A 26,083-nucleotide genomic window follows, 5' to 3' on the forward strand; every position below is an offset into this window, starting at 1 on the left:
CCAATAGTTTATTTTTGTTTTTATTTCCCTTCCCTAGGAGCCACATCAATAACTTGTTGCTATGACCAATATCAGAGACAATACTGACTATGCTGTCTTCTAGGATTTTTATGGTTTTTGCCTCACATTTAGGTCTTTCATCCATTTTTTTAATTTATTTTTATTTATGGTATAAGAAAGTGGACCAGTTTCACTTTTGCATGTAGCTGTCCAGTTTTCCCAACACCATTTGTTGAAGAGACTGTCATTTTCCCATCACATATTGTCTCCTTTGTTGAAGGTTAATTAACTATATAATCGTTGATTTATTTCTGGGTTCTCTATTTTTTTCCATTGATCTGTGTTTCTATATTTATACCAGTACCATACTCTTTTGATTATTACAACTTTGTAGTATAACTTGAAATCTGGACTTATGATACCTCCAGTTTTTTTTTTTTCTTTTTGAAGGTTACGTTGGCTATTGGGGGTCTTATGTGGTTCCATATAAATGTTAGGATTCTTTGTTTTATTTCTGTGAAAAAATACTGTTGTTATTTTGACAGGTATTGCGTTCAATGTGTAGATTTCTTTGGGTAGTACAGACATTTTAACAATATTTGTCCTTCCAAACGATGAGCATGCAATGTCTTCCTGTTTTTTTTTTTTTTAAAGTCTTGATTTTTTTTTTTTCATCTATGTTTTGTACTTTTCAGAGTACATGTCTTTTACCTCTTTGGTTAAGTTTATTACTATATTCCTATATGTTTTACTTTTTTGTTGCGATTATAAATAGGATTGTTTTCTTTTTCTTTTTTTTTTCAGAAAAAAGGAGTGTGTGGTGTGTGTGTGTGTGTGACAGAGAGAGAGAGAGAGAGAGGGGGCAGAGGAAGAGGGAGAGAAAGAATCTCAAGTAGACTCCGTGCTGAGAGCAGAGCCCAACACAGGGCTCGATCTCATGACCCTGAGATCATGACCTGAGCTAAAATCAAGAGTCAGACACTTAACCAACTGATCCACCCAGGCACCCTAGATTCATTTCTTAATGTCACTTTCTGCTGCCTCATTATTAGTTTATAGGAAGGCCATTCATTTCTGTACATTGATTTTGTACCCTGACTTCATTGAATTTGTTTGTAGTTATAGTTCTTTTTGGTGGAGTCATAAGGGTTTTTTATACAGAGTTTCATGTCATCTGCACATAGTGCAAGATTTACTACTTCTTTACCAATTTGGATGTCTTTTATTTCCTTTTGTTACCTAATTGCTGTGGCTTGAACTTCCAGTACTATGATGAATGAAAGCGGTGAGAAGGGACATCCTTGTCTTGTTCCTGACTTTAGGAGAAACGCTTTCAGTTTTTTCTCTTTGAGTATAATGTTTGTTGTGGGTTTTTCATGTAAGACCTTTATTATGTTGTGGTCCATTCCCTCTAGACCTCCTTTGCTGAAGGTTTTTTATCATAAGGGGAGGAACAACTTTGTCGTATGCTTTTTCTTCATCTATTGAAATGATCATATGCTTTTTATCCTTTCTCTTAATGTTGCAATATCAGGTTTAATGATTTGTGAATATTGAACCACACTTGAATCCTAGGAATAAATCTCACTTGATCATGGTGAAATATTTTTTTAATGTATTGTTGGTTTCAGTTTGCTATTATTTAGTTGAGGAGTTTTACATCTATATTCTTCACTTATATTGGCCTTTACTTCTTCTTTTGTGTGTGATGTCTTTATTTGGTTTTGGTACAAGGGTGATACTGGCCTCATAAAATGAATTTGGAAGTTTTACTTTCTCTTTTATTTTGTGGAACAGTTTGAGAATAGATATTAACTCTTCTTTAAATGCTTGGTAGAAGAGGCCTGTGAAACTTCCTGGTCCTGGAGTTTTGTTAGCTGAGAAGTTTTTGTTACTAATCAGTTCATTGCTGGTAAGCAGTCTGCTCAAGTTTTCTATTTCTTCCTGATTCAGATTTGGTAGGTTATACCATTCCAGGAATTTATCCATTTGTTCTAGGTTGTCCACTTTGTTGGCATATAATTTTTCATATTATTCTCTTATAATTTTTTGTGTTTCTGTGATGCTTGTTATTTCTCCTCTTTATGATTTTGTTTATTTGAATCCTCTTTTTTATGAATCTGGCTAAAGGTTTATCAATTTTTTTAAATCTTTTCAAGGAACCACCTACCAGTTTTATTGCTCTCTTCTATTCTTTTTTGTTTGTTTCTAGATCATTTATTTCTGCTCCAATCTTTTTTATTTCCTTCCTTCTGCTTGTTTCAAGTTTTGTTTGTTGTTCTTTTTCTAGCTCCATTAGGTGTAAGGTTAGGTTATTTATTTGAGATTTTTCTTGCTTCTTGAGGTGGGCCCGTGTGGCTATAAACTTGCCTCTTACAATGACTTTTCCTTCATCCCAAGGATTTTGGACCACTGTGTTTTCATTTTCATTTGTTTTTATGCAAGTTTTTTATTTAAATTCAATTAGCCAATGTATAGTACATTTTGATCTCTTCTTTTATTTCTCAATTGACCAATTCATTGTTTAGTTGCTTGTATTTATTTTCTATGTGTTTGTACTCTTTCAAGATTTGTTCTTGTGGTTGCTTTTTGGTTTCTTAGCGTTGTGGTCAGAAAACATGCATGGTATAATTTTGATCACTTTGAACTTGGTGATACTTGTTTTGTGGCCTAATATGTGATCTATTCTGGAGAATGTTCCATGTGCACATTAAAAGAAAGTATATTCTACTGTTTTAGGATGGAATGTTGTGAATATATCTCTTAAGTCCATCTGGTTCAGTGTGTCATCCAAAGCTGCTGTTTCCTTTTTGATTTTCTGTGTGGATGATCTCATCATTTCTCAGCCTTTTGGCTAAGATCAAGTGTAGTATCTGTGTGGATTATCTGTCCGTACAAAAAAGCAGGGCATTAAAATCCACTACTATTATTGTATTACTATTGACTATTTCCTTTGTGTTTGTTGTTAACTGTTTTGCGTATTTGAGTACTCCCATGTTGGGTGCATAAATATTTATAATTGCTATATCTTCTTGTTGGATTGTCTCCTTTATTATTATATGGTGCCCTTTTTTTTCTCTTGTCACAGGCTTTGTTTTAAAGTCTATTTTGTCCATATAGGTATTACTACCCTGGCTTTCTTTTGACATCCATTTGCATGGCAAATATTTCTTTATCCCATTACTTTCTATCTGCAGGGTTCCTTACGTCTGAAATGAGTCTCTTGTAGGCAGCATATAGATGGGTCTTGTTTTTTTTTCCCCACTGTATCAGTGAGGAATTCTTTTAATTAGAGAATTTAGGTCATTTACATTAAAAGTAACTATTGATAGATATGTATTTATTGCCATTTTTGTACCTTTTTGTGTTTTTTTAATAGTTTTTCTCTGATCCTTTCTTCTCTTGCTCTCTTTCATGGTTTGTTGGCTTTCCTTTGTGATATACTTGAATTCCTTTCTCTTTATTCTTTGCATATCTATTACTTGTTTTTGATTTCTGGTTACCATTAGGTTTGTATATAACATTTTCTGCATATAGCAAGAAAGTTGATGGTGACTTGAATTTGAACCCATTCTTTACTCCTCTAACCCCCATATTTTAGTGATATGGTTTATATTTTACTTTGTTTTATTTTATGAATGCCTTAACTGAATTTTACACAAATACCTGTTTTGTTGCTTTTGTGTTCCTTACTTTTCATACTCTCACTTATGATCTTCCATTTCCAAGCAAATTGCCCTCTTTAATATTTTTTTAAGGGTTGGTTTAGTGGTAATGAATGCCTTTAGTTTTTGTTTGTCTGAGGAACTCTTTATCTTCCTTTTTATTTTTAATAGTATCCTTGCTGGATAGACTATTCTTCACTACAGGGTTTTTTTTTTTTTTCCCAGCACTTTGAATATATAGTGCAACTCCCTTCTGGCCCTCAAAGATCCTGCTGAAAAGTGGCTACTAAACTTATAGGGTTTCCTTTATGTGTAACTGTCACCTTTTCTCTGGCTGATTTTAATTTTTTTTTAATCACTTCTTTTTAGCATTTTAATTACTGCATGTCTTGGTGTGGACTTCTTTGGGTTGAATTTTTGGGTAGAATCTCTGTGCCTCCTATATCTGGATATCTCCTTCCTTCCCCAGTTTAAGGAAGTTTTCAGCTATTACTTCTTCAAATAAATATTTTACCCCCTTTTCTCTCTCTTCTGGGAACCTTATAATGCAAGTGTTATTGCACTTTATTGAGTCACTGAGTTCCCTGAGATTATTCTCATTTTGCGTATTTTTTTCCTCTTATTTGTTTACCTTGATTACTTTCCATGACTCTGTCCTCCAGGTCATTAATGCATTTATCTCTTTCCTCTAGCCTACTATTTATTCCATCAAGATTATTTTTAATTTCATTTATTGTGTTCCACATCTCTGATTAGTTCTTTTTTTTAATCTCTGTGATAACAGTCTCACTGATGTCCTGCACTCTTTTTCAACTCCAGTGAATATATTTATGATCATTACTTATTTTTTTATTTTTTTTCCAAATTCCAGTTACTTAACATACCATTTAATATTAGTTTCAGATGTACAACATAGTGATTCTATACTTCCATGAAATACCTGGTGTTCATCACAACTAGTGCATTTCTTAATCTCTATAATTTCTTTAACCCCTACTCCCCCAAATCCTTCCTGCTAACCATCAGTTTGTCTCTATAGTTAAGAGACCGTTTCTTGGTTCGCCTCTCTTACTTTTTTCCCCTTTACTCATTTGTTTTGTTTCTTAAATTCCACATGTGAGTGAAATCATGGTTTATGTCTTTCTCTGACTGAGTTATTTCATTTTGCATAATACTCTTTAGCTCCATCCATGTTGTTTTAAGATTTCATTCTTTTTTATGTCTGAGTAACATTCTATTATGTATATACCACATTTTCCTTGTCTATTCATCAGTCCATGGACACTTGGACTGTTTCCATGAATTGGCTATTATAAATAAAACTGCTATAAAAATAAGGGTGTATGTATCCTTTGGATTTGTATTCATTTGTATTCTTTGGATAAATACATAGTAGTAGAACTGGTGGATCATAAGGTAGTTCTATTTAACTTTTTGAGGAACCTTCATACTATTTTCCAGAGAGACTGTATTATTTTGCTTTCCCACCAACAGTGAGAATGTTCCCCTATCTCCACATCCTGGCCAACTCCTGTTGTTTCTTAGGTTGTTGATTTTAACCATTCTGTCAGGTGTGAGGTGACATCTCATTGTAGTTTTGATTTGTATTTCCCTGATGATGAGTGATATTGAGCATCTTTTCATGTGTCTGTTTGTCATTTGTATGTCTTCTTTGGGAAAATATCTATTTATGACTTCTGCACATTTTTAACTGGATCATTCTTTTATGAGTTGTTGAGTTTGATAAGTTCTTTTAGATTTTGGGTACTTAACCCTTTATCAGATATATCATTTGAAAATATCTTTTCCCATTCCATAGGTTGCCTTTTAGTTTATTGATTGTTATCTTCACTGTGCAAAAACTTTTTATTTTGATGTAGTCTCAGTAGTTTATTTTTGCTTTTGTGTCCTTGCCTCTGGAGACACATCTAGAAAGAAGTTGGTACAGCCAATGTCAAGGAGAATACTGCCTGTGTTTTCCTCTAGGATTTTAATGGTTTCCTGTCTCACAGTTCCATTCTTTTGCATGTAGCTGACCAGATTTTCCAAAACAATTTGTTGAAGAGACTGTCTTTTTCCCATTGGACAGTCTTTCTTGATTTGTCAAAGATTAGTTGACCATATATTTGTGGGTCCATATCTGGGCTTTCTATTCTGTTCCATTGATCTATGGGTCTATTTTTGTGCCAGTATGATACTATCTAGATTACTACAGGTTTGTAATATAACTTGAAGGTTGAAATTCTAATGCCTCATGGTTTTCTTTTTCAAGATTGCTTTCGCTATTTGTGGTCTTTTGTGGTTTGATACAAATTTTAAGATTATTTGTTCTAGCTCTGTGAATTTAGCACCTCACTTACTTTGATGGACAGATCATCCAAACAGAAAATCAACAAGGAAACAGTGGCTTTGAGTGATGTACTTGATCAGATGGGTTTAAAAGACATATTCAGAACATTCCATCCTAAAGCAGCAAATGGAATATTCTCCAGAATGGATTGCATATTAAGCCATAAAACAAGTCTCAACAAGTTCAGAAAGATCAAAATCATACCATGCATGTCTTCTGACCACAATGCTATGAAACTAAAAAGCAACCACAATAACAAACGGAGGTTAAATAACATGTTACTAAATAATGAATGGGTCAATCAAAGCAAAAATTACATAGAAACAATTGAAAATGAAAACACAGAGGTCCGAAGCACCAGGGTGGCTCAGTCAGTTAAGTGTCTAACTTCAGGTCAGTTCATGATCCCAGGGTCCTGGGATTGAGCCCCACATTGGACTCCCTGCTCAGCAGAGAGCCTGCTTCACCCTCTCTCTCTGTCCCCCCTTGCTTATGCTCATTCTCTTTCTCTCTCAAATAAATAAATAAATAAATCTTGAAAAAAAAGAAAACACAATGGTCCACAATCCTAGGGTTGCAGCAAAAAGTTGTAAGAGGGACATTTATAGCAATACAGGCCTACCTCAAGAAGTAAGACAAATATCAAATAAACAACCTAAACTTACACCTAAAGAAAATAGAAAAACAACAACAAATGAAGCCTCAAACCAGAAGAATAATAAGATTATTGCCAAAATAAATGGCATAGAAAAAAAGAAAGAAACAAACAAAAATTATAAAGAGATCAACGACAATACGACCTGTTCTTTGAAAAGATCATGAAAATTGATAAACTTCTAGCCAGACTCATCCAAAGAGAAAGGGAGAGAGAGAAACCAAACAAAATCACTAATGAAAGAGGAGAAATAACAACAAGCACCATGGAAATAAAAACAATTATAAGAGAATATTATGAAAACCTATGTGCCAACAACTTGGACAACATAGAAGAAATTTATAAATTCCCAGGAATATGTAATCTATCAAAACTAAAGCAGGAAGAAATAACAAATTTGAACAGACTGGTTACTAGCATTGAAATTGAATCAGTAATAAAAAATAAGAAATCCTAACAAAAGTCCAGGACGAGATAGCTTCACAGGTGAATTCTACCAAACATTTATTTGTATGTATATATGTATATAATGATTGATTGATTGACTGATTTGAAAGATGAGAGAGTGGCCTTTATTGTAGACTGAAAAGGGCACAAGAGCAGACCACAAATAGGACTGAACAGCACTCTGGCTGTTCTGGTCAAGTGAGGTGGCTCACAATGGGAGTTCAGGGCAGTAGCTTCAGGTGCTGCACTTCCTGGGGGAGTACTTGTGCTGCATTGCATGAGGACTTTATTCTACGAAACTCTTAAAGAAGAGTTAATACCTGTTCTTCTCAAACTATTACAAAATATACAAGAGGAAGGAAAACTCCAAATCCATTCCATGAGTAAAGTATCATCCTGATACCACAAATACATACAGATACCACAAAATACAAGAACTACAAGCCAGGGCGCTTGGGTGGCTCAGTTGGTTAAGCGACTGCCTTCAGCTCAGGTCATGATCCTGGAGTCCCAGGATCGAGTCCTGCATCGAGCTCTCTGCTTGGCAGGGAGTCTGCTTCTCCCTCTGACCCTCCCCCCTCTCATGTACTCTCTCTCTCTCATTCTCACTCTCTCAAAATAAATAATAAATAAATCTTTAAAAAAAAGAACTACAAGCCAATATCTCTCATTAACATAGATGCAAAAATACTTTAAAAACATATTAACGAACCGAATCCAACAATACATTAAAAAAAAATCATGGGGTGCCTGAAGGGCTCAGTCATTAAGCATCTGCCTTCGGCTCAGGTCATGATCCCAGGGTCCTGGGATCGAGCCCTGCATTGGGCTCCTTCCTCCGTGGAAAGCCTGTTTTCCCTCTGTCACTCCCCCTGCTTCTATTCCTGCTCTCATTATCTCTCTCTCTCTGTCAAATAAATAAATACAATCTTAAAAAAAATCATGCACCATGATCAAGTGGAATTTATTCCTGGGATTCAAAAGTGGTACAATATCTGCAAAACAATGAATGTGATATAATAATAAGAAAAAGGATAAAAACCTAATGATCATTTGAGCAGATTCAGAAAAAGCATTCGACAAATTACATCCATTCATGATAAAAAGCCTTCTGCAAAGTATATCAAAAGGAAACATACCTCAACATAATAAAGGCCTTATATGAAAAAACCCCACAGCCAACATCATACTTAATGACGAAAAACTGAGAGCTTTTTCCCTAAGGTCAGGAACAAGACAAGGATGCCCACTCTCACCACTTTTATTTTACATAGCACTGGAAGTCCACCCATTGAAATTAGACAACATAAAGAAATAAAAACATCCAAATTGGCAAGGAAGAATGAAATTGTCACTGTTTGCAGTTGACATGATACTATATATGGAAAACCCAAAAACATCACCAAAAAACTACTAAAACGGATAAATAAATTCATTGAAGTTACAAGATACAAAATCAATGTACAGAAATTGTTTGCATTTTTATACACTAATAATGAAGTGGCAGAATAAAAATTGAGAAAATAATCCCATTTACTATTGCACCAAAGCTAATAACATATGTAGGAATTAACTTATCCAAAGAAGTGAAAAACCTGTACTCTGAAAATTATATAACACTCATGATTAGCTTCATTATTTTCCATTATTTTGACTTCTACATCACTGAATTGTTCCTCTGTTTCTCCAGCCTGCTTCTTTCATCAAGCCTGTTTCAAATCTCATCTATTGCCGTCTTCATCTCTGATTGATTCTTTTTTAACTCTCTTATCTCTGTGGTAAGGGTCTCACTGATGTCTTCTCTTCTTTTCTCAAACCCAGTGAGTATCCTTAGGATCTTTGCTTTAAATTTTCCATCAGGCATGTTATTATATCTGTTTAGGTTAGATCTCTAACCATGACCTTATCTTATTCTTTCATTTGGGATAAATTCCTCTGTGTGCATTTTGTCTACATCTCCACCTTCTTCTGTGTGTATAAAAAAACAAACAAAACAAACAAACAAAGAAAAAACAGTTATGTCTCCTGGTCATTAATGGCTTTATGAGGAAGAGGTCACATAATGCCCAGGGCTTGGTTTTTCAGGAAGTGCCTTTGGTGTGTGTTGCATGTGCTCTGTTGTTGTGTTTTGGTTGGTCATCCTTTGGACCAGTTGTCTGCAACAGCTCTCCTTGTCTGCTGTGGGCAGTGTTTTGTCCCTGACATGATTGTGACAAGTTTGACCTGAGTGTACTCTGGTTTGGTTAAATGATACCTGATACCACCTCCACCAAAACTGAGGCCCTGCAGAACTCTCTGGTTGGGATATATGGCATGGGTAGGGGTTTGTGCTGGTCTGCTGGGGAAGGAGCCTGCCACACTGGGACTCAGGCAAGATTGACTGAGAAGGGCAGCCTCTCCAGAGCACAGGAGGGGCTGCTTGGTGTAAGCACAAGTTAAGCATCCAGTGTGTGTGTGCTGTTCTGCTTCCTGCTGGTGGCTCTGAGTTTAGGCTGAGGGGCAGGTGAGAGAAATGTTGCCAGATAGCAGCTTTGTTCCTGGAGGGGCATCCCCATGAATGTTGTCTCTCAGGTAGGCACTCTGAACAGAGCAACTAACCTCCACCCTGTCTGCCCCAGGCATTTTTCAGATCACTGTTTCCATGTTGTCTGTCCCTGGATTGTTTGCCTGCCTTCTCTACAGGAGCAGCACACTGTCCTCCATTCTATATTGCATCCAAGCTTGCTGACCTTTCAAACTCCAGACTTTAGAGATATGGTGTGGGCAGTGGTTGCGCTGGTCTTCTGGGGTAGAGGCCCACCACACAGGGACTGAGGCATGCTTGACTGAAAAGGGTGGTCTCTGTAAAGTGCTAAAGTGGGGGTTTGGTGTAAGTATGTTCAGCAGTCTTTGTGGGTTCTGTGATGCTTTCCACAGATGGCTCTCATGAAAGAAATGGGAAGCCATTTCATTCTCATGGGTTGAAACAACAAATACTGTTAAAATGTCTATACTACCCAAAGCAATCTACACATTTACTGCAAACTCTATCAAAATATCAACAGCATTTTTCACAGAATTAACATAAACAGTCCTAATTTGTATACAAAACCAAAATTTGTATGGAAACACAAAAGACCTCGAATAAACAAAGCAATCTTAAAAAAAAAGAAATTGAGGTATCACAATGTCAGATGTCAAGTTATATTATAAAGTGTTAGTAATTATTATTATTATATTTTTTAAAGATTTTAATTTATTTGACAGAATGTGTGCATGCAAGAGAGAGCAGGAGTGGGGGAGGGGAGAGGCAGAGGGAGAGAGATAAGCAGTCTCCCCACTGAGCAGGGAGCCTGATGGTGTACTCAATCCCAGGACCCTGAGATCATGAAATGGGCCGAAGGTAGATGCTTAAATGACTGAGCCACCCAGGCACCCACAAAGTGCTAGTAATTAAAACAGTATGGTACTGGCATAAAAATAGACACATAGATCAATGAAATAGAATATAAAACTTATTAAAAAAACACAATTATATAGTCAATTAATCTTTTACAAAGAATAAATAGATATCCAATGGGAAAGGCAGTCTCTTCAACCAACAATTCTAGGAAAACTGGAAAACCACAAGCAAAATAATGAAACTGGACACTTTCTTATACTATTCACAAAAATGAACTCAAAATGAGTTTAAGGATAGATTTTTCTATTTATGCCAAAAGTAATTGGATTTTAAAAGGGATTTCATTGAATCTGTAGATCATTTTGGGTAGTATGGACATATTAACAGTATTAAATTTTCCAATCCATGAATATGAAGTGTGCTTCCATTTTTATGTCTTATTTTTAATATCTTGCATCTATGTTATATTTTTCATTATATGATTTTTTAAATTTTTTTAAAGATTTTATTTATTTATTTGAGAGAGAGAATGAGATAGAGAGAGAACATGAGAGGGGGGAGGGTCCGAGGGAGAAGCAGACTCCCTGCTAAGCAGGGAGTCTGATGCAGGACTCGATCCCGGGACTCCAGGATCATGACCTGAGCCGAAGGCAGTCGCTTAACCAACTGAGCCACTCAGGCGCCCCATTATATGATTTTTCATCTAACTGATTAGCCCTTAAGTTTTTTTGTATGTCATTATAAATAAAATTTTCTTACTTTCTTTTCTGGTTATTCATTGTTATTGTATAGAAATGAAATTGATTTTGTGTTGACTTTGAATTCTGCTATTTCACTTAATTCACTTATTAGTTCTAGTATTTTCTTGATGGAGTCTGTGATTCTCTACATACAAGGTTGCGTTTGTGAATAGAGACAATTTTACTTTTTCCTTTCTTTGGATCCCTTGTATGCTTTTTCCTTGCCTAATTGTTCTGTCTAAAATTTTCAGAACTAGGTCAAATAGAAGTTGCAAAACCAGGATTCCTTACTTTTTCCTGACCTTAGAGAAAAAGATTTCAGATTTTCACCATTGAATATGATGTAAACTGAGGGTATTTCATATATGACTTTTATTATATTAAAGTAGTTTTCTTCTATTACTATTCTGTTGAATGCTTTTATCATGAAAGGATGATTAATTTTGTCGAATGCTTTTTCTGCATGAATTAAAAAATCATGTCATTTTCTCCCATTTTTCTGATAGTATGGCATATTACATTAACTGATTTTCATATGCTAAACCATACTTTCATTCCAGGAATAGAACACAATTGGTCATGATGTATAACCCTTTTAATATGTGGCAAAGTTCAGTTTGCTAGTATTTTGTTGTGTATTTTTGCATCAATATTTATAAAATATATCACTCTGTAGTTTTCTTGTAGTGTCTTTGTCTGGCTTTGGTATCAAGTCCTTAACTCTTAAATAAAACCAAAACCACAGCCTGAAAAAAAGAGATAATTCTCATAGTAAGCATCCTCACAGTAATAATATCAATTCAAAGTAAATTATTAACTAAAAAAAAAACTATTAGAATTTTCACGTTAGAATTTTCATATATGTTCCACTGTTGGTGGAAATGTAATTTGGTACATCCAATATGAAAAATAGTATAGAGGCTCCTCAACTTTTTTAAATAAAATGACCATATGATCCAGCAATTCTACTTCTTGGTGTCTCTCTGAAGAAACTGAAAACACTAACTAAAAATGTAAACAGTCCAATGAAACTAGCGGCTGAATATTTGAAAGAATTAACAAGACTGATAAACCCCTAGCCAGACCTATCAAAAAGAAAATAAAAAGGACCCCCCAAATAATAAAATCAAGAGTGAAAGAGGAGAGATCTGAAGCAACACCATAGAATTACAAACAAGGATAAGAGAATATTATGTCATTATATGCCAATGAAATAGGCAATCTGGAAGAAATGGGTAAATTATTAGAAACATATAAACTATCAAAACTGAAAGAGGAAGAAATAGAAAACCTGAACAGAGCAAGGACTAGCAAAAAATTTGAATCAGTAATCAAAAATATCCCAACAAACAAGAGTCCAGGGCCCAGTGGCCTTCCAGGGGAATTCTATACCCTATAGAGGAATCAATACCTATTTTTCTGAAACAATTCCAAAAACATAGAAATGGAAGGAAAACTTCCAAACTCATTCTGTGAGACCAGCATTACCTTGATCCCAAAACAAGACCAAGACCCTACTAAAAAGGAGAATCACAGACCAATATCCCTGATGAACATGGATGCAAAAATTCTCAACAAGATACTGGCTATTTGGGTCCAACAGTACACGATCAAGTGGGATTTTTTCCTGGGCTGCTGGGGTGGTTCAACATCCGCAAAGCAATCAATGTGATACACCATATTAACAAAAGAAAGGATAAGGACCATATGATCCTCTCAATAGATGCAGAAAAAGCATTTGACAAAATACAGTATCCTTTCTTGGTAAAAACATTCAAGAAGGTAGGGATAGAAGAAACATACCTCAACATCATAAAGGCCATACACCTGAAAGACCCACAGATAATATACTCAATGGGGAAAAACTGAGAGTTTTTCCCCTAAGGTCATGAACACAATAAGGATGTTGACTTTTACCCCTGTTTTTCAACAAAGTACTGAAAGTCCTAGCTTCAACAATCAAACAAAAGAAATAAAAGGCATCCAAACTGGCAAGAAAGAAGTCAAACTTTAACTCTTCACAGACAACATGATACTCTGTGAAGAAAATCTGAAAGACTCCATCAAAAAATGGCTAGAACTAAAAAAAACACAAAAAACAAAAAACAAAACAAAACAAAACAAAAAACAAAAAATGGCTAGAACTGACACAAGCAAAGTCACAGGATAAAAACATCAATGCAGAGAAGTCTGTTGCATTTCGATACACCAATATGAAGTGGCAGAAAGAGAAATCAAGGAATTAATTTTGTTTACAGTTGCACCAGAGGAATAAACCTAATCAAAGAGGTAAAAGATCTCTACTCTGAAAACTATAGACTACTTATGAAAGAAATTGAGGAAGACACAAAGAAATGGAAAAACATTCCATGCTCATGGATTGGAATAACAAATATTGTTAAAATGTTTATACTACCTAGGGGCACCTTGGTGTGGCTCAGCCAGTTAAGCATCTGACTCTTGATTTTGGTTCAAGTCATGATCTCTGGGCTATGAGATCGAACCCCACATCAGGCTCCCCACTCAGTGGAGAGTTTGTTTGAAATTCTTTCCCCCTGCCCCTCCCCCTCCTTGCTTGCTCTCTCTCTCTCTTAAATAAATAAATTTTAAAAAGGTCTATACTACCCAAAGCAATCTAGACATTCAACGTAATCATTATCAACATAACACCAGCATTTTTCTCAGAGTTGGAACAAACGATTCTAAAATTTGTATGGAACCAGGAAAGACCCCAAATAGCCAAAGTAATGACTAAAAAGAAAACCAAAGCTAGAGTCATCACATTTCTGAACTTTAACTTGTGTTACAAAGCTGTAATCATCATGACAGTATGGTACTGATGCAAGAACAGACACATAGATCAATGGAACAAAATAGGGAACCCAGAAATGGACCCTCAACTATATGGTCAGCTAATCTTTGACAAAGCAGGAAAGAATATCCAATGGAAAAAGACAGTCACTTCAAAAAATGGGGTTGGGAAAACTTGATAGCCTCATGCAGAAGAATGAAATTGGACTATTTTCTAACACCATACACAAAGATAAATTCAAAATGGATGAAAGACCTACATGTGAGAAAGGAAATCACCAGCATCCTAGAGGAGAACGGAGGGAGCAAATTCTTGGACCTTGGCAGTGGGCGGGCGATTGCCTCATCAGGTGTAAAATGTGTGCTTCAGTGTCGTGGGAGGTCTGTCTGCCCCCCAGATGGAAGGGAAAGGTGGTAATCACTGCTTTGAGAGGATCACTGAGGTCACTGTCGTGGGTTTGCCGAGTTAGCTGGGCGGTGCCATGGCAGAAAGAAAAGGAACAGCCAAAGTAGACTTTTTGAAGAAGATCGAAAAAGAAATCCAACAGAAATTGGATACTGAAAAAGTGTTTGAGGTCGATGCATCTAATGTAGAGAACCAGACTCGCAAGGGCAAGTACTTTGTAACCTTCCCATATCCGTATATGAATGGGCACCTTCATTTGAGACACACATTTTCTTTATCCAAATGTGAGTTTGCAGTAGGATACCAGAGACTGAAAGGAAAAACTTGTCTGTTTCCCTTTGGTTTACACTGTACTGGAATGCCCATCAAGGCATGTGCTGATAAGTTGAAAAGAGAAATAGAGCTTTATGGTTGCCCCCCTGAATTTCCAGATGAAGAAGAGGAAGAGGAAGATACCAATGTTAAAACAGAAGATGTAATAATTAAGGATAAAGCTAAAGGAAAAAAGAGTAAAGCTGCTGCTAAAGCTGGATCTTCTAAATATCAGTGGGGCATTATGAAATCCCTTGGTCTCTCTGATGAAGAGATAGCCAAATTTTCTGAAGCAGAATATTGGCTTGATTATTTCCCACCACTGGCTATTCAGGATCTGAAGAGAATGGGTTTGAAGGTAGACTGGCGTCATTCCTTCATCACCACTGATGTTAATCCTTACTATGATTCATTTGTCAGGTGGCAGTTTTTAACATTAAGAGAAAAAAGCAAAATAACATTTGGGAAGCGGTATACCATTTATTCTCCAAAAGACGGACAGCCCTGCATGGATCATGACAGGCAAACTGGAGAGGGCGTGGGACCTCAGAAATATACTTTAATCAAGTTGAAAGTGCTTGAGCTATACCCATCCAAATTAAGTGGCCTGAAAGGTAAAAATATCTTCTTGGTAGCTGCTACTCTCAGACCTGAGACCATGTTTGGACAGACCAACTATTGGGTTCGCCCTGATATGAAGTACATTGGGTTTGAGACGGTGAATGGTGATATATTCATCTGCACCCAAAGAGCTGCCAGGAATATGTCATACCAGGGCTTTACCAAACACAATGGAGTGGTGCCTGTTGTTAAGGAATTAATGGGAGAGGAAATTCTTGGTGCATCACTTTCTGCTCCTTTAACATCTAATAAGGTCATCTATGTTCTTCCAGTGCTCACCATTAAGGAGGAAAAAGGCACTGGTGTGGTCACAAGTGTTCCTTCTGACTCCCCTGATGATTTTGCTGCCCAGAGATCTGAAGAAAAAGCAAGCCTTACGGGCAAAGTATGGAATTAGAGATGACATGGTCTTGCCATTTGAGCTGGTGCCAATCATTGAAATCCCAGGTTTTGGAAATCTTTCTGCTGTAACCATTTGTGATGATTTGAAAGTTCAAAGCCAGAATGACCGAGAAAAACTTGCAGAAGCAAAGGAGAAGTTATATCTAAAAGGGTTTTATGATGGTGTAATGTTGGTGGATGGATTTAAGGGACAGAAGGTCCAAAATGTAAAGACTATTCAGAAAAAGATGATTGACACTGGAGATGAACTTATTTACATGGAACCAGAGAAACAAGTTATATCCAGATCTTCAGATGAATGTGTCATGGCCCTGTGTGATCAGTGGTACTTGGATTATGGAGAAGAGAACTGGAAAAAACAGACATCCCAGTGCTTGAAGGGACTGGAAACATTCTGTGAGGAGACCAGGAGGAATTTTGAAGCTACCTTAGGTTGGCTACAAGAGCATGCTTGCTCGAGAACTTATGGTTTAGGTATTTGTCTGCTCTGGGATGAGCAGTGGCTGATCGAATCACTCTCTGATTCCACTATTTACATGACACTTTATACAGTTGCACACCTGCTGCAGGGGGGAACTTGCGTGGACAGACAGAGCTTCCACTGGGCATCAGACTGCAACAGATGACCAAGGAGGTTTGGGATTATGTTTTCTTCGGGGAGGCTCCATTTCCTAAGACTCAGATCCCAAAGGAAAAATTAGATCAGTTAAAGCAGGAATTTGAGTTCTGGTATCCTGTGGATCTCCGAGTGTCTGGCAAGGATCTTGTTCCAAATCATCTTTCATATTACCTTTATAATTATGTGGCTATGTGGCCAGAACAAAGTGACAAATGACCTGCTGCTGTGAGAGCAAATGGACATCTCCTCCTCAACTCTGAGAAGATGTCGAAGTCCACAGGCAACTTCCTCACTTTGACCCAAGCGATTGACAAATTTTCAGCCGATGGAATGCGTTTGGCTCTGGCAGATGCTGGCGACACCGTTGAAGATGCTAACTTTGTGGAAGCCATGACCAATGCAGGGATCCTCCGTCTGTACACCTGGTTGGAGTGGGTGAAAGAAATGGTGGCCAACTGGGGCAGTCTGAGAAGCAGGCCTGCCAGCACCTTCAATGATAGAGTTTTTGCCAGTGAGATGAATGCAGGAATTATAAAAACAGATCAAAATTATGAAAAGATGATGTTTAAAGTAGCTTTGAAAACACGGTTTTTTGAGTTTCAGGCTGCAAATGATAAATACCATGAATTGGCCATAGAAGGGATGCACAGAGACCTTGCGTTCCACTTTATTGAAGTTCAGACACTTCTCTTGGCTCCGTTCTGTCCACATTTGTGTGAGCACATCTGGAGACTGCTGGGAAAGCCTGACTCCATTATGAGTGCTTCATGGCCTCTGGCAGGTCCCGTGGATGAAGCCTTGATATGTTCCTCACAGTATCTCATGGAAGTAGCACATGACCTTAGATTGCGACTCAAGAACTATATGATGCCAGCTGAGGGGAAGGAGACTGACAAGCAGCCACCTCAGAAACCTTCACATTGCACCATCTATGTGGCGAAGAACTATCCTTCTTGGCAACATACTACCCTTTCAGTGCTGTGTAATCACTTCTAGGCCAGCAGTGGAAAATTGCCTGATAACAAAGTCATTGCTAGTGAACTGGGCAATTTGCCAGAGTTGAAGAAATACATGAAGAAAGTGATGCCATTTGTTGCAATGATTAAGGAAAATCTGGAGAAGATGGGACCTCATGTTCTGGATTTACAGTTAGAATTTGATGAACAGGCAGTCCTGATGGAGAATATAGTCTACCTGACCAATTCCCTTGAGCTAGAACACATAGAAGTCAAGTTTTTCTCCGAGGCAGAAGATAAAGTCAGGGAAGACTGCTGTCCTGGGAAACCACTTAATGTTTTTAAAACAGAACCTGGTGTGGCAGTTTCCCTAGTGAATCCCCAGCCATCCAACGGCCACTTCTCAACCAAAATTGAAATCAGGCAAGGAGATAACCGTAATTCTATAATCAGGCGTTTAATGAAAATGGACCAAGGAATCAAAGACCTTTCTAAAGTGAAGCTGATGAGATTTGATGATCCACTGTTGGGGCCTCAGCGAGTTCCTGTCCTGGGAAAAGAGCACACTGCGAAGACCCCCATTTCTGAGCATGCTATTTTCCATGTGGACCTCATGAGCAAGAAAATTCATCTCACTGAAAATGGGCTAGGGGCAGATATTGGTGATACAATTATCTATCTGGTTCATTAAACTCATGCAGATTGGAGATAAAAAAAATTCTTGGACCTCAGCTGCAGCAACTTCTTACAATACATGTCTCTGGAGGCAAGGGAAACAAAAGCAAAAATGAACTATTGGGACTTCATCAAGATAAAAATCTTCTGCACAGCAAGGGAAACAATCAACAATACTAAAAGGCAACCAAAGAACGGGAGAAGATATTTGCAAATGACATATCAGATAAAGAACTAGTATCCACATTCTATGAAGAACTTAATCAAACTTAACACCCCCCCAAAAAAAATAAAATTCCAGGCAGGAAATGGACAGAAGATATGAAAGGATATTTCTTTAAAGAAGACATACAAATGGTTAACAGACACATGAAAAAATGCTCAACATCACTTATCATCAGGGAAATACAAATGAAAACCACAATGAGATACCACCTCACACCTGCCAGAATGGTTAAAATTAACAGTTCTGTAAACAACAGATGCTGGTGATGATGCAGAGAAAAAAGAACCCTTTTACACTGTTGGTGGGAATGCAAACCAGTGCAGACACTGTGGAAAACAGTAGAGAGGTTCCTCGAGATACTTAAAAATAAAGGTACCCTATGACCCAGCAATTGCACTACTAGATATTTACCCCAAAGATATAAATCTAGTGATCTGAGGGTGCACATGCATCCCAATATTTATAACAGCATTGTCCACAATAACCAAAATACAGAAAGAGCCCAGATGTCCATTGACAGATGAATGGATAAAGAAGATGTGATATATATATATATATATATATATATATATATATAATATTCCCCACCATCAACAAGAATAAGATTTTGCCATTTGCAATTATGTGGATGGAACTAGAGTGTATTAGGCTAAGCCAAATAAGTTACTCAGAGAAAGACAAGTACCATATGATCGCACTCATATGTAGAATTTAGGAACCAAAACAGATTAACACTGGGGAAAGGAAAGGAAAATAAAGTAAAATAAAAACAGAGAGGAAGGCAAAGCATAAGAGACTCTTAACTATAAGGAACAAACTGAGAGTTCCTGGAGGGGATGTGGGTTTGGGGTATGCAGTAATTGAGTGATGGGCATTAAGGAAGTCACATTATGTAAAGAGTACTGGGTGTTATATGCTACTCATGAATCACTAAATTATACCCCTGAAACTAATACACTATATGTTAACTAACTTGAATTTAAATAAAATATTTATTAAAAAAGAAAGGATAAGAAAATATCTCCCAGGGCGCCTGGGTGGCTCAGTCGTTAAGCATCTGCCTTCAGCTCAAGTCATGATCCCAGGGTCCTGGGATCGAGTCCCACATCGGGCTCCCTGCTGGGCGGGAAGTCTGCTTCCCCTTCTCCCACTCCCCCTGCTTGTGTTCCCTCTCTCGCTGTGTCTCTCTCTGTCAAATAAATAAATAAAATCTTAAAAAAAAAAGAAAAGAAAATATCTCCCAGAAGATGAAATGACAAATGAGGAAAAGGATAGGAAATGGGAATGAGAGCAGGCACCAAGGGAGAAATAATGGGTGTTAGAATGTGTGAATTAGTTTTGGTGGTTATAAAAAATAATAGCCAAGGTATGAAGGCAACCCAAGTGTCCATCCATAGATGAATAGATAAAGAAGAAGTGGCAGACATATACAATGGAATATTATGCAACCATAAAAAAGAATTCAATCTTGCCATTTGCAACTACATGGATGAATCTAGAGCATATAGTGTTAAGTGAAATGATTCAGTCACAGGAAAACAAATACCATATAATTTCACTTATATGTGGAATTTAGAAAACAAAACAAATTAAAAAACAAAGAAAAAAAGAGAGAAACAAAAAAACAGACTCTTAAACGTAGAGAACAAGCTGGTGGTTGCCAGATGGGAGGTGGATGGAAGGATGGGTGAAATAGATAAAGAAAATTAAGAATACACTTATCTTGATGAGCACAGAGAAATGTATAGAATTGTTGAATCTTTATATTGCATACCTGAAACTAATATAACACTGCATGCTAATTATACTTTAAAGAATAGGTGACCAGGAAGCCAACCAAATGGGTCAGTAGATTGAAAAATATTAAAAAGACAAAAGATACAAAAATATTTTAAAAAGAGTTCAAGAAAATATTCCGAGAAGCATTGGTTTAAATAGTAGTAGGACAAGCAGATTTAAGATCAATCAGATATCAGTTTTTAGAGTATTTTGGGGAAATACAAAGGTATTATGCTGAGCGAAATAAGTCAATCAGAGAAAGACATGTATCATATGATCTCACTGATAGGAGGAATTCTTAATCTCAGGAAACAAACTGAGGATTGCTGGAATGGTGGGGGGTGGGAGGGATGGGGTGGCTGGGTGATAGACATTGGGGAGGGTATGTGCTATGGTGAGCACTGTGAATTGTGTAAGACTGTTGAATCACAGACCTGTACCTCTGAAACAAATATTATATTATATGTTAAAAAAAAAAGATAGTAGGAAGGGAAAAATGAAGGGGGGGAATTGGAGGGGGAGATGAACCATGAGAGACTATGGACTCTGAGAAACAAACTGAGGGTTCTAGAGGTGAGGGGGGTGGGGGGATGGGTTGGCTTGGTGATGGGTATTAAAGAGGGCCCATATTGAATGAAGCACTGGGTGTTACACACAAAGAATGAACATGGAACACTACATCAAAAACTAATGATATAATGTATGGTGATTAACATAACATAATAAAAAATACCTTAAAAATAAAAATAAAGAAAAGTTCTCCAAATTCAGAAATCTTTTCCACAAAGGTAGTAAAGAAAGAAGAAAGAAAGAAAGAAAGAAAGAAAGAAAGAAAGAAAGAAAGAAAGAAAGAAAGAAAGAAAGAAAGAAAAAGAGAGAGAAAGGAAGAAAGGAAACACTTTTTTAGTGAATATGCATTAAACTAGAATGTAATACTATAGGCATTCTCCTAAGAGATCACAAAGACATAAAGGAACCTCACTCCCATATATAGCTAAGCGTATCTGATTTATTATATACATGTACTCAAGAAAAGCAATGACTAGTCCTCATGTAAGAAGACTTTGCAGCTTTTGTCATACATAGTTCATCCTAACTTATCCTTGTAATTAGGATGACTGTCTGTGTTAATTTATTGGCTTTATCCAGAGGAAAAGCAAACTTTTCATGTTTTTGTTTGCTTGTTTTTGTTTTGTTTTTTGTCAAAAGGTAGTTTGTAAGTTGGAGCAAGGCACCCACAACTGTTAGGCCCTCACCATTCCACTGGAACTGAGAGATGGATGTGTCTCCTAATGTTTGCATTTCAAAAAGATGTCTCTCAAGGTGTTTGATATTTAAAGAGATGAAGAAGTACTTACAACAAGTTTCCTAATGCAAATTATTTGAGAAAATTTAGGGAAGAAAAATTTCTATCTTCATTTCCAAAAGGGAGAATTAAGCCTCTAATTTTTCATTTTCTTTTTTTTCTTTTTTCTAATTTTTCATTTTCATTTGTCCTTATAATATGAAGATAATAATAATATTAATTATAATTGTTATTCTTCTTTATTAAGTATTATAAATTAAAAGCAAAGAATCAGGCAAAATACTATGTAAATATTATCCAATTTATACCTTAAAACCCAAGAGATAAGTGTTATTGTTATCATCATTGAACAAGGGAGAAAACTACAGTGTAAATAAGTGGCTTGCCAGAATTCAAACAGCTACAATATTGTGAAGCTAGATTTATGAACTAAAACTTTTCTGGTTCCAAAGCTCTAACAATTTCTACTATGCAACAGCACCCCATAAAGATAGAAGTAAAACTTATAATGCCTGACCTGTAGTGAACCAGTGAGCTGTTGAACTAGAACAGCCCTTCATTAGAGGCAGAATTAAAGCCTAAGGGACTGAGTGAGGGTTAAGTGTCTTTAGATAAGAAGTTTAGAAGGTTATGCAAAAAAGGAAGCCAAGCGGATCATTATACAATCAAGAAATTTGCACAGTTAAATTCCAGTTGTATTGTGATAGTCAAAGGCAGGGAGTCTTTTCCCCGAATTAATTCAGGAAGAAAATACCACTGCAAAAATAGCATCTAAAGTCCATGAATAATTTACAGTTAGGAATAAGATAAGACTCCCCATCTTGAAGCCTACAAAAATGAGCAGGAGACCTGGTCTGGCAGGTAATTTTGCATTAAAAGGTAATATTTATTATTTTATCTTATTATAAAATCAATTCATGCATGACACCAAATATTTAGAAAACCTCATAAAGTAAAATGAAAATCACTCTAATGCCATTATCTAAATATAGTCCCTATTGATATTGTGGTGCATGTCCTTCCAAAAATTTTGTTCCTTTAATCAACACTACTGCACATGTTTGAAAATCACCTATTACTATGAGAGATCACAAGTGTCGGAAACTATATGGTTGGGAGAGGAGGGTTCCATTAGGGCCCTGACACCTCTGCCCATTTGGCCTCAATGGCTCCTTAAACCAGCCTTTGTTTGCTTGATAGTGATGATAAAAACCGATTTCCATGCAGTGGCTGAGCCATCAAAGCTTTTCCTGTTTAAAGACCTCATCAGCCTTGCTTTGAAACTTTGGCAATTAGAACATCAAGGTGCTTTTAATCAAGACCAATTGCAAAATCCTTTTTTGATAATTGATGCAAACCATCACTGAAATACATATAATCAATTCCTTCAGCCACTTCAGGCCTATAAAAAGGAGCTAATCCTTTAGACCACAAAATCCCACTTGGCTTCTATATTGTTTTCAATAGAAGCTCCTGAATTAAAAAAAAAAAAAAGAAAGAAAAATTAGCAAATTCTACAAAAGAGATCAAAGAACTGTGGGGAAAATTATTTGTAGAATTTAGTCAAATCCCATTAGCTAGTTCTGTATACAAATTAAATAAAAATGACAAGGTTGGATCAACACAAAATACATGAAGGAAAATGCCTTCCATAAGTAGTATGCAAGTTTTGGAAAGATCTTAACTTCCAGCAATATTAAAGGATGAGATCTACTATTGTTCAAGATCAAGATAAATAAATTCCAGAGTCACATCAGTAGAGAAGATTCAGAGTAGTGGAAGGGTCTTATAAAAGAACAAAATGTAATCCTGCTAAACATTTATGTAATGTTTTGTTTTCAAAATTCTTTTATGTGTATTAATTAAAGCCTAGTAGATATTATTCATGTTATTTTCAAAACAGTGAAGCTTGCAGAAATTAAGTAACTTACTCAAGAACAGTTAGGATTTTAACTTAGATCAATCTAATTACAAAACCTTACTTTATTGTGGTATCTTCCTCCTATATTTATTTAGGTCAATTATATCCAACATTTTACTACTAAGAATCATTTTTATCATGTAGTTTTCCCCATAGATCGTTCATCCTGAAATATTTTATTTATCAAAAATTTATATCATTTATTTAATGATATATCCAAGTATATTAATTTCTAGTAAAAAGTCAAATTAAAAGGATAATTTAGCCTATTAACTTTATCAAACCTTAATATGATTCATTCATTAGACTACTTGAAAAATTGAAAATACTTGTTTTAAAACTTGTGGAACCTCACTACAATTACTTTCAGGGACTTTCATTGAGAATGAATGATTACCGTGTTATTCTAAGGCCATTTTAGGATGTAACATTTGATGATATTCATAAAACAGAGAGGTTTCATAACTTTCTCAAGGTCATACAGCTAGTGAAACTAAGAATTAAATATGCTTCTCTTTGTGTACAATTTTTGATATGCTATACTTATGCCTTGTGATGGTCAGAGGAGAGCCAGCAACTAAACTAACACCAGATCATAGTTTTCCTGAATTTCTACATATACCAAATTATTAGAAGTCTTCTTCAGAAGGGATAGTCATAGCTCTATGCAGTATTTTGTATAATTCAACCATGTAAACTAGGTTATTATAATGGCTGTTATTATGAATAAAACTACCATTTCCTTTAACTCTTCAGCTTACAATTAAATGGATAGATCCTAGATATAGTAACTTTCACTGAAATAATGACCATGTAATTGAATATAATATAAATGTGAATCTAATTTATATGCCCAGGTAAATCCATGAAGTACTCATGAAATTGTGAAGTTCTCACCAAGTTGTAAGTCTGAATGACCACTTAAGAATTCAATAGTTTTCTTGTCCTACAATTTTATGATAACCATCTTAAACAAGGCACTTTGCTAATTATCAATTTTGATGTTCTTTTTATTCTGCCATTACAGTGACAATGTGATTCAGTTATATGCACATACATACATATATATAAAACTTTTGTATGTGATTTAAAAAAAAATGCTATTTGTGGGCGCCTGGGTGGCTCAGTTGGTTAAGCGACTGCCTTCGGCTCAGGTCATGGTCCCGGAGTCCTGGGATCGAGTCCCACATCTGGCTCCCGGCTCGGCAGGGAGCCTGCTTCTCCCTCCGACCCTCTCCCCTTTCATGCTGTTTCTCTCTCTCTCTCTCTCTCAAATAAATAAATAAAATATTTTAAAAAAATGCTATTTGTGATCCTCACCATTACATTTATAAAGTTGCATATAGAATTCATTCCATATGCTAGAAAAAGTGAAGGGATATATAAATTCTAATTAGCAAGCTAGCAAAAACATTTTAGTGATTTTTTTAGAAGACAGAATAGCAATTGCCAAACAAGACCACAATAGATATAGCAGTAGACATAATTGTCATAACTGAAAAAGAGATAGAAAAATAAATATGTTGAACATAGTGGTGAGAATGGGCATTGCTGTCGTGCTCCTGACCTTAAGAGAAAAGCTCTCAGCTTTTCCTCATTGAGAATGATATTCGCTGTGGGCTTTTCATAGATGTTTTTTATGATATTGAGTAATGTTCCCTCTATCCCTACACTCTGAAGAGTTTTAATCAGTAAAGGATGCTGTATTTTGTCAAATGCTTTTTCTGCATCAACTGAGAGGATCATATGGTTCTTCTCTTTTCTTTTATTAATATGCTTTATCATGTTGATTGATTTGTGAATATTGAACCACCCTTGCATCACAGGAATAAATCTCACCTGGTCGTGATGGATAATTCTTTTAATGTACTGTTGGATCCTATTGGCTAGGATCTTGTTGAGTATTTTGGCATCCCTGATCATCAAGGATATTGGTCTGTAATTCTCCTTTTTGATGGGGTCTTTGCCTGGTTTGAGAATCAGGGTAATGCTGGCCTCATTGAATGAGTTTGGAAATTTTCCTTCTGTTTCTATTTTTTGAAACAGCTTGAAAAGAATAGGCATTATTTCTTCTTTGAATGTTTGGTAGAATTCTCCTGGGAAGCCATCTGGCCTTGGATTCTTGTTTATTGGGAGGTTTTTGATTATTGCTTCAATTTCATTATTGGTTATTGGTCTATTCAGATTGTCTATTTATATTGTTCAACATAGTACTAGAAGTCCTAGCACCAGCAATCAGACAACAAAAAGAAATAAAAAGTATTCATACTGGCAAAGAAAAAGTCAAACTCTCTTCACAGATGACATGATACTTTATGTGGAAAACCCAAAAGACTCCACCCCCAAATTACTAGAACTCATACAGCAATTCAGCAATGTGGGAGGATAAAAAAATCAATGCACAGAAATCAGTTGCTTTTCTATGCACTAACAATATAACTGTAGAAAGAGAAATTGAGGAATTGATTCCATTTAAAGAAGCACCAAAAAACATGATACCCGGGGAGGTGCAAGATGGTGGAGGAGTAGGATACCTAAATTTCGTCTGGTTCCAGGAATTCAGCTAGATAGTTATCAAACCATTCAGAACACCTACAAACTTAAAAGGAGATTTAAGAAAAGAATAGCAGCAATTCTATGAACAGAAAAGTAACCACTTTCTGGAAGGTATGATGGGTAGAGAGGTGAATCCGAGGTGATATTTGGGAAGATAGACCACGGGGTGGGGAAGGAGGGAGCCTCCATTAGCCAGTTACTGGAAAGTGATAGAGCAGTGGAGTACAAAATCAAAATTTTAGAAATCTGCTCCA

General features: G+C 36.2%; 3 pseudogenes; 2 read left to right on the forward strand and 1 right to left on the reverse strand.

Moving 5' to 3' along the window:
• The window catches only part of LOC112822662 (cytochrome c oxidase subunit 6A1, mitochondrial pseudogene), an 824,062-nt pseudogene that overhangs the window by 288,590 nt on the left and 509,389 nt on the right, over positions 1–26,083 (reverse strand).
• On the forward strand, positions 2,835–2,950 carry LOC112834819 (U2 spliceosomal RNA; annotated as a pseudogene).
• Positions 14,418–18,083, forward strand: LOC112830051 (leucine--tRNA ligase, cytoplasmic pseudogene; annotated as a pseudogene).

Source organism: Callorhinus ursinus, unplaced genomic scaffold (genome assembly GCF_003265705.2).
Source record: "Callorhinus ursinus isolate GAN/ISIS: 27379988/994484 unplaced genomic scaffold, GSC_fseal_2.0 scaffold40, whole genome shotgun sequence".
Classification (NCBI taxonomy): domain Eukaryota; kingdom Metazoa; phylum Chordata; class Mammalia; order Carnivora; family Otariidae; genus Callorhinus; species Callorhinus ursinus.